The sequence below is a fragment of the Amia ocellicauda genome, unplaced genomic scaffold (assembly GCF_036373705.1).
Source record: "Amia ocellicauda isolate fAmiCal2 unplaced genomic scaffold, fAmiCal2.hap1 HAP1_SCAFFOLD_70, whole genome shotgun sequence".
In the NCBI taxonomy this organism is placed as follows: Eukaryota; Metazoa; Chordata; class Actinopteri; order Amiiformes; family Amiidae; genus Amia; species Amia ocellicauda.
Genome location: NW_027102998.1, coordinates 398,410 through 407,500, shown reverse-complemented (window position 1 = coordinate 407,500; position 9,091 = coordinate 398,410).

Below are 9,091 nucleotides of genomic sequence, written 5' to 3'. Positions count from 1 at the left end.
AGCTATCCAGCCCTGGAGGTCTGCCTTCCAGCCCTGGAGGTCTGCCTGCCTGCCTGTTAGCCCTGGAGGTCTGCCTTCCAGCCCTGGTAGCAGCACTGCCTGCCCTGGTAGCAGCACTGCCTGCCCTGGAGGTCTGCCTGCCTGCCTGTTAGCCCTGGAGGTCAGCCTGTTAGCCCTGGAGGTCTGCTATCCAGCCCTGGTAGCAGCACTGCCTGCCCTGGAGATCTGCTATCCAGCCCTGGAGGTCTGCCTGCCTGCCCTGGCAGCAGCACTGCCTGCCCTGGAGGTCTGCTATCCAGCCCTGGAGGTCTGCTATCCAGCCCTGGAGGTCAGCCTGTTAGCCCTGGAGGTCTGCCTGCCTGCCCTGGAGGTCTGCCTGCCTGCCTGTTAGCCCTGGAGGTCAGCCTGTTAGCCCTGGAGGTCTGCTATCCAGCCCTGGTAGCAGCACTGCCTGCCCTGGAGATCTGCTATCCAGCCCTGGAGGTCTGCCTGCCTGCCCTGGCAGCAGCACTGCCTGCCCTGGAGGTCAGCCTGCCAGCCCTGGAGGTCTGCCTTCCAGCCCTGGAGGTCTGCCTGTTAGCCCTGGAGGTCTGCTATCCAGCCCTGGTAGCAGCACTGCCTGCCCTGGAGGTCTGCCGGCCTGCCCTGGAGGTCTGCCTGCCTGCCCTGGAGGTCTGCCTGCCTGCCTGTTAGCCCTGGAGGTCTGCCTGCCTGCCCTGGAGGTCTGCCTGTTAGCCCTGGAGGTCTGCTATCCAGCCCTGGTAGCAGCACTGCCTGCCCTGGAGGTCAGCTATCCAGCCCTGGAGGTCTGCCTGCCTGCCTGTTAGCCCTGGAGGTCAGCCTGTTAGCCCTGGAGGTCTGCCTGCCTGCCCTGGAGGTCTGCTATCCAGCCCTGGTAGCAGCACTGCCTGCCCTGGAGGTCTGCCTGCCTGCCCTGGAGGTCTGCCTGTTAGCCCTGGAGGTCTGCTATCCAGCCCTGGAGGTCTGCCTGCCTGCCCTGGAGGTCTGCCTGCCTGCCCTGGAGGTCTGCTATCCAGCCCTGGAGGTCTGCCTGCCTGCCTGTTAGCCCTGGAGGTCTGCCTGCCTGCCTGCCTGCCTGCCTGCCTGCCTGCCCTGGAGGTCTGCCTGCCTGCCTGTTAGCCCTGGAGGTCAGCCTGTTAGCCCTGGAGGTCTGCTATCCAGCCCTGGAGGTCTGCCTGCCTGCCCTGGAGGTCTGCTATCCAGCCCTGGAGGTCTGCCTGCCTGCCCTGGAGGTCTGCTATCCAGCCCTGGTAGCAGCACTGCCTGCCCTGGAGGTCTGCTATCCAGCCCTGGAGGTCTGCCTGCCTGCCTGTTAGCCCTGGAGGTCAGCCTGTTAGCCCTGGAGGTCTGCCTGCCTGCCCTGGAGGTCTGCTATCCAGCCCTGGTAGCAGCACTGCCTGCCCTGGAGGTCTGCCTGCCTGCCCTGGAGGTCTGCCTGTTAGCCCTGGAGGTCTGCTATCCAGCCCTGGAGGTCTGCCTGCCTGCCCTGGAGGTCTGCCTGCCTGCCCTGGAGGTCTGCTATCCAGCCCTGGAGGTCTGCCTGCCTGCCTGTTAGCCCTGGAGGTCTGCCTGCCTGCCCTGGAGGTCTGCCTGCCTGCCTTCCAGCCCTGCCTGCCTGCCTGCCTGCCCTGGAGGTCAGCCTTCCAGCCCTGGCAGCACGGCCTACCAGCCTGCCAGCCTGCCCTCCCCAGCCACACAGCCCTGCCTGCCTGCCCTGGAGGTCAGCCTTCCAGCCCTGGAGGTCTGCCTGCCTGCCTTCCAGCCCTGCCTGCCTGCCTGCCTGCCCTGGAGGTCAGCCTTCCAGCCCTGGCAGCACGGCCTACCAGCCTGCCAGCCTGCCCTCCCCAGCCACACAGCCCTGCCTGCCTGCCCTGGAGGTCAGCCTTCCAGCCCTGGAGGTCTGCCTGCCTGCCTTCCAGCCCTGCCTGCCTGCCTGCCTGCCCTGGAGGTCAGCCTGCCTGCCTGCTGCTGCTAGGCCGCTGCCCCGAGCCGCCGACCCCATCGACAGGAACACGAGAGAGTTTACAAGCGAGAGGAGGCCACATATTCGACACCTCTCGTGCTCGTTTTAGGGTCCTCTCCAGTCTGTTTGGACGTGTGTTATTCTGAATCTGCTGCTTTAACTCAAGGGATTCTGTCGTGATTGATGCCTTGTACTTCGCTGTATGTTTGCACTGGTGTTGTAAGTCGCCCTCTGTAAGATCATCATTTATTATCTGCCAAGAAATAAAGATCATCATAATGTTCCCCAACTTTCAGCTTCTGGGGAGTTTGTTCCAGAGTGTGACGACTCTCTCTCTATCACCATCTCTCTCTCTATCTCCATCTCTCTATCACCATCTCTCTCTCTCTATCTCTATCTCTCTATCACCATCTCTCTCTCTATCTCCATCTCTCTCTATCTCCATCTCTCTCTATCTCCATCTCTCTATCTCCACCTCTCTCTCCCTCTCCACCTCTCTCTCTCTATCTCTCCCTCTCTCTATCTCTCCCTCTCTCTATCTCTCCCTCTCTCTCACTGTGTGTGTGTGTGTGTGTGTGTACAGCAGTGTCCCTAGACGAGAGAGAGATCCCTAGACGGGGAAATTACTTTCAAACTGCAGTACCGAAATGTGTCCGTTAGATGGCAGCATGCACCAAGGAATGAAGGAAAGTGCAAAACAAAATGAAAAGGCACATCGCCTGGGCCAAAAATAATCGTAACAAATCAACGGGGGCATTTCTCGGAAAACTAACACCGGGGCAGTGCTCAGGGGGGTCCCACCTCGTGGCCACCCGGTTTGGGGGGCCATCGGGGCCGGCTGAAGAATCGCCCATACTCTGCCATAGGCAGCCCACGGTCCATCCGATCAGAGCAATGCCGGGCGGCCGGCAACCTATGGATCATAACACATCAACGGAGGCATGATAAGAGCATCTTTTATTATCTGCCAAGAAATATAGACCATCACAATGTTCCCCAACTTTCAGCTTCTACCACATCGCTGGGGAGTTTATTCCACTGTGTGACTACTCTCTCTCTCTCTGTGTGTGTGTGTGTGTGTGTGTGTGTGTGTGTGTGTGTGTGTGTGTGTGTGTGTGTGTGTGTGCAGCAGTGTCTCCGGTTTTCCTTTTGGAATGCCTTGAAGCCGGGGGGGCTTTGCACTCATGAGAACATAGGGTGTCCTTGCCCTCCTTTCGCAGCCCAGGGCATTGAGAGATCCCTAGACGGGGAAATTACTTTCAAACTGCAGTACCGAAATGTGTCCGTTAGATGGTAGCATGCACCAAGGAATGAAGGAAAGTGCAAAACAAAATGAAAAGGCACATCGCCTGGGCGAAAAATAATCATAACAAATCAACGGGGGCATTTCTCGGAAAACTAACACCGGGGCAGTGCTCAGGGGGGTCCCACCTCGTGGCCACCCGGTTTGGGGGGCGATCGGGGCCGGTTCCGAAAATCGCTAAATCTCCCATAGCCAGCCCACGCTCCATCCGATAGAGCAATGCCGGGCGGCCGGCCGGCAACTACGGATCATAACAAATCAACGGGGGCATTTCTCGGAAAACTAACACCGGGGCAGTGCTCAGGGGGGTCCCACCTCGTGGCCACCCGGTTTGGGGGGCGATCGGGGCCGGTTCCGAAAATCGCTAAATCTCCCATAGCCAGCCCACGCTCCATCCGATAGAGCAATGCCGGGCGGCCGGCCGGCAACTACGGATCATAACAAATCAACGGGGGCATTTCTCGGAAAACTAACACCGGGGCAGTGCTCAGGGGGGTCCCACCTCGTGGCCACCCGGTTTGGGGGGCGATCGGGGCCGGTTCCGAAAATCGCTAAATCTCCCATAGCCAGCCCACGCTCCATCCGATAGAGCAATGCCGGGCGGCCGGCCGGCAACTACGGATCATAACAAATCAACGGGGGCATTTCTCGGAAAACTAACACCGGGGCAGTGCTCAGGGGGGTCCCACCTCGTGGCCACCCGGTTTGGGGGGCGATCGGGGCCGGTTCCGAAAATCGCTAAATCTCCCATAGCCAGCACACGCTCCATCCGATAGAGCAATGCCGGGCGGCCGGCCGGCAACTACGGATCATAACAAATCAACGGGGGCATTTCTCGGAAAACTAACACCGGGGCAGTGCTCAGGGGGGTCCCACCTCGTGGCCACCCGGTTTGGGGGGCGATCGGGGCCGGTTCCGAAAATCGCTAAATCTCCCATAGCCAGCCCACGCTCCATCCGATAGAGCAATGCCGGGCGGCCGGCCGGCAACTACGGATCATAACAAATCAACGGGGGCATTTCTCGGAAAACTAACACCGGGGCAGTGCTCAGGGGGGTCCCACCTCGTGGCCACCCGGTTTGGGGGGCGATCGGGGCCGGTTCCGAAAATCGCTAAATCTCCCATAGCCAGCACACGCTCCATCCGATAGAGCAATGCCGGGCGGCCGGCCGGCAACTACGGATCATAACAAATCAACGGGGGCATTTCTCCGAAAACTAACACCGGGGCAGTGCTCAGGGGGCTCCCAGCTATCAGCCACCCTATCCCGGGACCGATGGGAGCACTTTAAAATTTTCGAGTCAGGGGACCAGACGGCCGAGTGAAAAACTTTGAAAAATATTCTATCTCCTCACTCCCATTGACTTTACATTAGGGCGACCAGGCGGCCGGCGGAAAAAAAATCATAACAAATCAACGGGGGCATTTCTCCGAAAACTAACACCGGGGCAGTGCTCAGGGGGCTCCCAGCTATCAGCCACCCTATCCCGGGACCGATGGGAGCACTTTAAAATTTTCGAGTCAGGGGACCAGACGGCCGAGTGAAAAACTTTGAAAAATATTCTATCTCCTCACTCCCATTGACTTTACATTAGGGCGACCAGGCGGCCGGCGGAAAAAAAATCATAACAAATCAACGGGGGCATTTCTCCGAAAACTAACACCGGGGCAGTGCTCAGGGGGCTCCCAGCTATCAGCCACCCTATCCCGGGACCGATGGGAGCACTTTAAAATTTTCGAGTCAGGGGACCAGACGGCCGAGTGAAAAACTTTGAAAAATATTCTATCTCCTCACTCCCATTGACTTTACATTAGGGCGACCAGGCGGCCGGCGGAAAAAAAATCATAACAAATCAACGGGGGCATTTCTCGGAAAACTAACACCGGGGCAGTGCTCAGGGGGCTCCCAGCTATCAGCCACCCTATCCCGGGACCGATGGGAGCACTTTAAAATTTTCGAGTCAGGGGACCAGACGGCCGAGTGAAAAACTTTGAAAAATATTCTATCTCCTCACTCCCATTGACTTTACATTAGGGCGACCAGGCGGCCGGCGGAAAAAAAATCATAACAAATCAACGGGGGCATTTCTCGGAAAACTAACACCGGGGCAGTGCTCAGGGGGCTCCCAGCTATCAGCCACCCTATCCCGGGACCGATGGGAGCACTTTAAAATTTTCGAGTCAGGGGACCAGACGGCCGAGTGAAAAACTTTGAAAAATATTCTATCTCCTCACTCCCATTGACTTTACATTAGGGCGACCAGGCGGCCGGCGGAAAAAAAATCATAACAAATCAACGGGGGCATTTCTCCGAAAACTAACACCGGGGCAGTGCTCAGGGGGCTCCCAGCTATCAGCCACCCTATCCCGGGACCGATGGGAGCACTTTAAAATTTTCGAGTCAGGGGACCAGACGGCCGAGTGAAAAACTTTGAAAAATATTCTATCTCCTCACTCCCATTGACTTTACATTAGGGCGACCAGGCGGCCGGCGGAAAAAAAATCATAACAAATCAACGGGGGCATTTCTCCGAAAACTAACACCGGGGCAGTGCTCAGGGGGCTCCCAGCTATCAGCCACCCTATCCCGGGACCGATGGGAGCACTTTAAAATTTTCGAGTCAGGGGACCAGACGGCCGAGTGAAAAACTTTGAAAAATATTCTATCTCCTCACTCCCATTGACTTTACATTAGGGCGACCAGGCGGCCGGCGGAAAAAAAATCATAACAAATCAACGGGGGCATTTCTCCGAAAACTAACACCGGGGCAGTGCTCAGGGGGCTCCCAGCTATCAGCCACCCTATCCCGGGACCGATGGGAGCACTTTAAAATTTTCGAGTCAGGGGACCAGACGGCCGAGTGAAAAACTTTGAAAAATATTCTATCTCCTCACTCCCATTGACTTTACATTAGGGCGACCAGGCGGCCGGCGGAAAAAAAATCATAACAAATCAACGGGGGCATTTCTCCGAAAACTAACACCGGGGCAGTGCTCAGGGGGCTCCCAGCTATCAGCCACCCTATCCCGGGACCGATGGGAGCACTTTAAAATTTTCGAGTCAGGGGACCAGACGGCCGAGTGAAAAACTTTGAAAAATATTCTATCTCCTCACTCCCATTGACTTTACATTAGGGCGACCAGGCGGCCGGCGGAAAAAAAATCATAACAAATCAACGGGGGCATTTCTCCGAAAACTAACACCGGGGCAGTGCTCAGGGGGCTCCCAGCTATCAGCCACCCTATCCCGGGACCGATGGGAGCACTTTAAAATTTTCGAGTCAGGGGACCAGACGGCCGAGTGAAAAACTTTGAAAAATATTCTATCTCCTCACTCCCATTGACTTTACATTAGGGCGACCAGGCGGCCGGCGGAAAAAAAATCATAACAAATCAACGGGGGCATTTCTCCGAAAACTAACACCGGGGCAGTGCTCAGGGGGCTCCCAGCTATCAGCCACCCTATCCCGGGACCGATGGGAGCACTTTAAAATTTTCGAGTCAGGGGACCAGACGGCCGAGTGAAAAACTTTGAAAAATATTCTATCTCCTCACTCCCATTGACTTTACATTAGGGCGACCAGGCGGCCGGCGGAAAAAAAATCATAACAAATCAACGGGGGCATTTCTCCGAAAACTAACACCGGGGCAGTGCTCAGGGGGCTCCCAGCTATCAGCCACCCTATCCCGGGACCGATGGGAGCACTTTAAAATTTTCGAGTCAGGGGACCAGACGGCCGAGTGAAAAACTTTGAAAAATATTCTATCTCCTCACTCCCATTGACTTTACATTAGGGCGACCAGGCGGCCGGCGGAAAAAAAATCATAACAAATCAACGGGGGCATTTCTCCGAAAACTAACACCGGGGCTGTGCTCAGGGGGCTCCCAGCTATCAGCCACCCTATCCCGGGACCGATGGGAGCACTTTAAAATTTTCGAGTCAGGGGACCAGACGGCCGAGTGAAAAACTTTGAAAAATATTCTATCTCCTCACTCCCATTGACTTTACATTAGGGCGACCAGGCGGCCGGCGGAAAAAAAATCATAACAAATCAACGGGGGCATTTCTCCGAAAACTAACACCGGGGCAGTGCTCAGGGGGCTCCCAGCTATCAGCCACCCTATCCCGGGACCGATGGGAGCACTTTAAAATTTTCGAGTCAGGGGACCAGACGGCCGAGTGAAAAACTTTGAAAAATATTCTATCTCCTCACTCCCATTGACTTTACATTAGGGCGACCAGGCGGCCGGCGGAAAAAAAATCATAACAAATCAACGGGGGCATTTCTCCGAAAACTAACACCGGGGCAGTGCTCAGGGGGCTCCCAGCTATCAGCCACCCTATCCCGGGACCGATGGGAGCACTTTAAAATTTTCGAGTCAGGGGACCAGACGGCCGAGTGAAAAACTTTGAAAAATATTCTATCTCCTCACTCCCATTGACTTTACATTAGGGCGACCAGGCGGCCGGCGGAAAAAAAATCATAACAAATCAACGGGGGCATTTCTCCGAAAACTAACACCGGGGCTGTGCTCAGGGGGCTCCCAGCTATCAGCCCCCCGGGTCTGGGGGCATTGTTTTTCTTTTTAATCATTTTGAGCATTTCCCCCAGTTTAGAGATGTGTGCCCCTAGACAACCCATTGAGAATAACTATGAAATGTTCTGAAGTTTTGATTTTCAAATGTCGGTGAAAATTGAAAAACGTCATATATTCTTCAAAGGAAGCATGGGGCGATGGTAGGGAGAGTCCCCGCAGCGTGCCTCGGCGGCGATGGGAGCGTTTTCGATGTCCCCGTCCCCCCGCCCCATAGGGATGGAAGGGGAGTTGGGTGACCAGGCGCGAGGGGGCCGGAGCGAGCCCGGGCCCGGGCCTCCTGCTGACGGAGCGCTGGGAGCCGGGAGCCGTCGGTCGGTGAGTGCTGAAGGAGAGCTCCAGCCCGGAGCCCGCACCCACCGGGGAGGTGTAGCCCTGCAGGCTGAGCGCCGGGAGCCGTCGGTCAGTGAGTGCTGAAGGAAAGCTCCAGCGCGGAGCCCGCACCCACCGGGGAGGTGTAGCCCTGCAGGCTGAGCGCCGGGAGCCGTCGGTCAGTGAGTGCTGAAGGAAAGCTCCAGCGCGGAGCCCGCACCCACCGGGGAGGTGTAGCCCTGCAGGCTGAGCGCCGGGAGCCGTCGGTCAGTGAGTGCTGAAGGAAAGCTCCAGCGCGGAGCCCGCACCCACCGGGGAGGTGTAGCCCTGCAGGCTGAGCGCCGGGAGCCGTCGGTCAGTGAGTGCTGAAGGAAAGCTCCAGCGCGGAGCCCGCACCCACCGGGGAGGTGTAGCCCTGCAGGCTGAGCGCTGGGAGCCGTCGGTCAGTGAGTGCTGAAGGAGAGCTCCAGCCCGGAGCCCGCACCCACCGGGGAGGTGTAGCCCTGCAGGCTGAGCGCCGGGAGCCGTCGGTCGTTCGGTCGGTCAGAGAGTGAGTGTGTGTGCTGAAGGAGAGCTCCAGCCCGGAGCCCGCACCCACCGGGGTGTGTAGCCCTGCAGGCTGAGCGCCGGGAGCCGTCGGTCAGTGAGTGCTGAAGGAAAGCTCCAGCGCGGAGCCCGCACCCACCGGGGAGGTGTAGCCCTGCAGGCTGAGCGCCGGGAGCCGTCGGTCAGTGAGTGCTGAAGGAAAGCTCCAGCGCGGAGCCCGCACCCACCGGGGAGGTGTAGCCCTGCAGGCTGAGCGCCGGGAGCCGTCGGTCGTTCGGTCGGTCAGAGAGTGAGTGTGTGTGCTGAAGGAGAGCTCCAGCCCGGAGCCCGCACCCACCGGGGTGTGTAG